The sequence below is a fragment of the Trichechus manatus genome, unplaced genomic scaffold, assembly GCF_000243295.1.
Source record: "Trichechus manatus latirostris isolate Lorelei unplaced genomic scaffold, TriManLat1.0 scaffold00108, whole genome shotgun sequence".
Lineage (NCBI taxonomy): Eukaryota > Metazoa > Chordata > Mammalia > Sirenia > Trichechidae > Trichechus > Trichechus manatus.
In genome coordinates, this window is record NW_004444044.1 from 59,472 (window position 1) to 65,078 (window position 5,607).

The 5,607-nt window shown below is 43.1% G+C and overlaps 1 pseudogene; it reads left to right on the plus strand.

Moving 5' to 3' along the window:
- Positions 1-3,361: 3,361 nt before the first annotated feature.
- LOC101346415 (eukaryotic translation initiation factor 4B pseudogene) overlaps positions 3,362-5,607 on the plus strand; it is a 16,738-nt pseudogene continuing 14,492 nt past the window's right edge.

Consider the following 5,607-nt stretch of genomic DNA (forward strand, 5'->3'; position numbering starts at 1 on the left):
ATATTGTCTTGGAAGTGTCATTCAGGAGTATGTTCAAAACAACCCGTTTGGACTCTCTCTGGTATTTCTGGGCATCAGTGAAAATGTTTGATTTCAGATTGAAAGAATGGGAGACTGGCAACTTTTACTTCATTATTAAAGTGTTCATACACAGCTCCAAATTCCTCTTGAAGTTTAAGGAATTAGGGAGAAGTGATTTTTTTTAAACCCTACATAAGGATCTTTTTTTTTTTTCTTTTTTGCCCATAAACATAATTGCAGAACTTAAGATAAATATTTCTCCTCTTCTCTCTGGAACAATTACAAGATTAGAAATAATTCAGCTCTAAAATTGTAGCTTATTTAGAAATGTGTTATCTAGTATGGTATATCTCAACCCTTTTATTTAATGTTCAGTAGGATAAAAGTGTTAGCAAACCCAGGTGTGTACTCTCTCAGTTTGGCCCTTCTTTTCTTTTCTTTTTTTTTTAATTGTTGTAATTAAATGAAGTTTACATTTCGAGTTAGTCTCCCATACAAAATTTTTATACATACACTGTTATGAGACCCTAATTGCTCACCCTATTCTGCCCTTGATTCCCCATGTCCATTCAACTAGCTCTTAACCCTCTCTGCCTTCCCATCTCACCTCTGGACAGAAGCTGCCCCTTTGGTCTCTTGTATCTACTTGACTAAGAGGCACACTCTTCACGAGTATCACTTTATGTCCCATAGTCCAGTCCAATTCCTGTCTGAAGAGTTGTTGGCCCTGATTTTCTATGTGACATTGGGTCATAGTTTCTACTCCATAAAGGAAAAACATCAATATCAAACATTAAGAAATTTTTTTAATGACCAAATTTGTGTGTGGGGTGTGTGTGTGTGTGTGTGTGTGTGTGTGTGTGTAGCAACTTAAATCTGCATGTGTTGAGGGTAGAGGGTGGAACTGAAGTGTCTCAATTTTTTCCACAATTATAAATACATAATGAATTCCACAAAAAGCTACCTGGTCAACAATAATAAAATGTTAGCTGAAACCTAAAATAAAATCTCCTTCTTTTGAAGGACAAACATTTGGGAAAAGTATTTCTAGGTAATCTTTTGTTTGGGGAAGAGAGAGGAAAGGCAATTTCAGGAATAACAGCATGTACTTGGGAATAAGACTATTGTACTTACATACCTGAATAGAGGGTGGGGATATGATACAGAATTTCAAGCAGGAACTTTACTACTAAATATCTAAACAAACTGGGAAAACAGAAACTGACCTAGCTCATTTGGAAATGGGCTTGGCAGCTGATGAAACAGGCGAACTATAATTAAGTAATGCAATAAAGGAGTTAAGCACTTTCATGACAACAAAAACACACACGCTAGGTAGGTAGTAACCAGGTTATTCACAGCCTATAGGCTCTTACTGTCTCAAATTAGAATATTCAATGAGATGCTCAGAACAGATACTTGCATTGTTCAGATGCAAACTTACAGGTGGGGAAAAAAAAAAAAGCCCTAAGCCATTCTGACTTCTGGGTTAATTTCTAACTTGAGAAAGACCGTCCAATTTCTAATTTTTATTCTTTTCACAGAAGTTTCAAAACAAAGATGGGAAAGCCACATTATTCACTGAGAATCTTCTAAGTCATTCTTAGCTTGGTTTTGGTAGAAACCTCAGATCCAGTTTCCACCTATGTTCCTGAAGTTGGACGCCTAGGTTGCAACTATGCATAGTATGCATTTCATTAGGTCTCCCAACCCCAAAGATAAGGTGTGTCAAAATAATAATTTAACTGTCAGATCCTGCACAGGTAGAGTTAGTGCGTTAGGGGAATTCATTCATTGCAACCCCAGAAAGAATGTGAGACTGTTGACTTTTACTTCCTTATTAAAATGTTAAACATTAAAACGTTTACTTCCTTATTAAAATGTGTTGTTGAGTCAATCTGGACTCATAGCGACCACATGTGACAGAGCAGAACTGCCCCCATGGGGTTTTTGTAGGCTGTAATCTTTATGGAAGCAGATAGTCAGGTCTTTCTCCTCAGGGGCTCCTGGGTGGTTTCCCTTTCGGTTAGCAGCACGGTGCTTAACTCTTGCACCACCAGGGCTCGAAATTCCTCTTTAAGTTTAGGAAATTAGAGAGATGTGATTTTTTTTTTTTTTTTAACCAGAATGGCTACATAAGAATTTCTTCTTTCCTGTCCACAAGGTGCTCTCGAGTCGATTCCGACTCGTAGCGACACTATATGACAGACTAGAGAACTAAAACAACTCAAATAGGAAGACAGCCATTAAAATGCACTCAGGGAATGCAGGCTACAGGGTACAATTAGCAGCAGGACCTGCAAAGCGCCCGACCAGCCTCCCTGGGCGCTAGCTGCGCGGACGGGGGAAGAGGAGGTGACACAAGGTGGCAGTGTAGAGGCCAAGGGCGGCAGAAAGCACAGGGACCTGCCCATCTCCCTCCTGCTGCAGGTACCCGCAGCATTTTAATTCCGTAGTGTCTGAATCTCCAGCAAAGCTGGCACCCACGCAAGCCGCCCCTGGGAAGCTAAACCATGTTCAAGTTTAAGAAAACTTGGTGCAAGACAGAGAAGCAAAAGCACTTCTAGTCTCTGTCCCTCACTCTCCAAAAAGAGAAAGAACAAAACATGAAATTTCAACAGTGCGTCCAGGCCTTTGGGTTTCTGGGTCAAATAAATTTTCGAAAGAAAATTGGGGGGTGAGGGGAGGAGCTCTGCAGTTTATTTTGACTAATAAAAACCAAAACCAAACCCATTGCCGTCGAGTCGATTCCGACTCCTACGACCCTACAGGACAGAGCAGAAGTGCCCCATAGTGTTTCCAAGAAGAGCTGGTGAATTCGAACCGCCGCACCAGGAGATATATTCACGCACACTCTCCCAAATAGGGAGAACTCATATCAGACTCTAATCAGAGCCATTCTTTTAAATGGAGTACACTTTAACCTTGTGGAAAACTCACTACTCGTCCATATAACACTGCCCATGGGCGATATTTCTCGTCCCTGCGGTGGTCGCGGGAGCGGGGAACAGAGGGCGGCAGAGGCTTACCCAGGCAGAGCAGCAGCGCCGGGACGCGACCTGCACCGCGCGTCTCCATCCTACTCTGGGCTGCGAGCGTCGGCGAACCGCGAGGGGCGCTCGGGCTGGGCGGCGGACGCGGGCTGCTGCCGGGAGCGCAAGAGGCCGGGCCAGGCTGAACCCTGCGGGGCTGTTCCTAGAGCGCAGCGGAGAGCCTGGAGGAGCCACGCGTCGGCTGTTTGCTTCTGACACCCCACGGGCCAGGCAAGTGAGCTCAACTGCCCGGCGCTGCGGCCTTTATACCCCTGGGGAGGGGCCTCAGGCCCGAGTACTTACTAGCGATGTGCGGTGCAAAGTGCCCAGAGTTTCATAATCGGCCCTGGGGGATGAGTGGCCGGAGGATTGTCCGGATGTCATCCTCCCAGTCTGGAGCACCTGAGAATGGTTGAGGAATGAAAAAATGCCCTTCTGGTTAGCCGGGGACTACTCCCCAAATTTTCCATCTCCCTCTAGGACTCTTGCAGAAGGAGTTGGCGAGCCGCATAGACTAGATGGGTTGGTTTGCTTTGTGCGGTCAACTGCCGGCTAGTGGGTGGTTTTGGTTGCTCCGGGTGACAGGCGTAACTTGAGTCAATCTTCCGGCCAAGACTGGTGTGCCCAGTACATGCTTTAGGAGAGCTGTGTGTGTGTGTGTGTAATTTTACTAACCTTGCCATGATAGCTCCCTGTTTGTGGACATACTTAAAGTTCGTGAGTGGCTTGATCCTCCTTCCTAATCAAACGTGCCACTGCCCAGAAATGCCTTTCACGTGTATACCTTTCTTCCCATCCCCTGCGCTTCCAAATTGGTTCAGGCATTTATTGCCTAAAAGTCTAGTAATTATGAAGAAAAGCCCTAAAGTATTTTTCCTCCTGCCTTATTTTTTCATCCATCAGCCTGCGGCTTTTCATTTTAACTTCCCCCAAACACTGCCTTAGTCTTGTCGCTCTCCTGTCAAAATCTTTCAGTGACTTCCCATTGCCTTTTGGACAAGGTGTGCCACAACTTGGAGCCCAGTCAGCCTCTTCAATCTCACCTCCCACTAGTTCCCCAGACAAATTGTCTCACCCCAGCCAGACTGGGAAACCCATCATGCCTTTGCTCAGTCCCATTCCCCTGCCTTTACCGATGGAGTCATGCTCTGAAGTAATGGGTACTTTTCAGGAAAATAGGCAAATCCTCCTGTTGTCATGGTTTCCCTCAAGGGTCTGAATTTCTTGAGCTTACGGGAATCTCCTTCCATTCTGATAATCTTACAGCGTTTATTGTTTGTGTTTCTCCTAGAAACCTAGATGTCTAGATCTGATACTTCACAACTGGTGAAACTACATTGTTTAACTTTTTTGTTTGTAAGTCATATCTCCCAAGGAAATGTTCAGATCTGTATGGATATGTATATATAAATCATCTTATTCCTTATCATATTCCCCTGTAGGGCCTAAGTACACTGAGCTGACTTAGTAGTACTCAATATGTATTTGAATAGAAAAATGGAACGTGATGGATGTTGATAGCTCCTTACCTTTCTACTTTTCGTGGTTTTCTTCTCATCCTTTTCCGCCCCTTTCTTTCTCAATCCAAGTATTTATTGTTTAGCACGTTTGTGCTGGAAACAAACAGGTCATCCTTTTTTCAGTGGTTAAGTTTGTGAGTTCTGAATTCAAACTGTCTGTGTGTGAATCCTTGGACAAGTTATTTAATCTCTCTGTTTCTTTGTATGTAAAAGAGGGATAATAATAGCATCTAACTTATAGAAAGATAATGAAAGCGCTTAGCACGGTGCCTAGCACAGAGTAAGCACTCAGCGAAAATTCCTTTTATTATACATAAGCACTAATGCTTAGGAAGGTGGTATATGGTAGGTGGTCAATATTTATGAGTTAAATGAAATAATGAACATTAGGATGGAGGTAGGATTCTGGGATCCAAGTCTAGCTTCTGAACCTATCAAGAAAACAGGGAGTAAGTGACTACTCGGTTACCTACTCTTTTGTAACAGAACAAATGGAAGCAAGAAAGATGATACTGGCAATGGAGTACAGTTTCATAGGGATCACGAGTTTAATAAATAAGAATTAGGAAAAGGTACTACTGGTTACATAATGGCCCTTGTTCTACAAACTGGATCTGGAAAGAATAAAATAGCTCAAGTGTCTGAGAAATGAAAGCAGAACTCCAAAGAATAGGGTGTCAACTGGGAGTATTTCTTTATTCTGCACAGTGACGCTGTCGAGTACTTATGAGGGGTGATAGAAAGAATTTATTAGTCCTGTTTAATGTCTTGTTTCATCAAATATAGTGCTGTGCTTTATGCTCCAAAGAAAGAAGGATGGGGTAGGGAACACACTGGTGAGAACAAACTCACGCTACAGCAGTCAACTCTATGGTATTGGTATGTGGGGAGGAATTTTTTCACTTTGTAGCTGATGCCTGCAAGCAAGAGATATCATCATCAGGGAAAACAAATTTCTTGTGCTTGTCCCAAAATTTTCCGCAGCAGTGTGCTCTGTGGGCTGATTTCACATGGTGTGAAGAAATCTTTTCTTT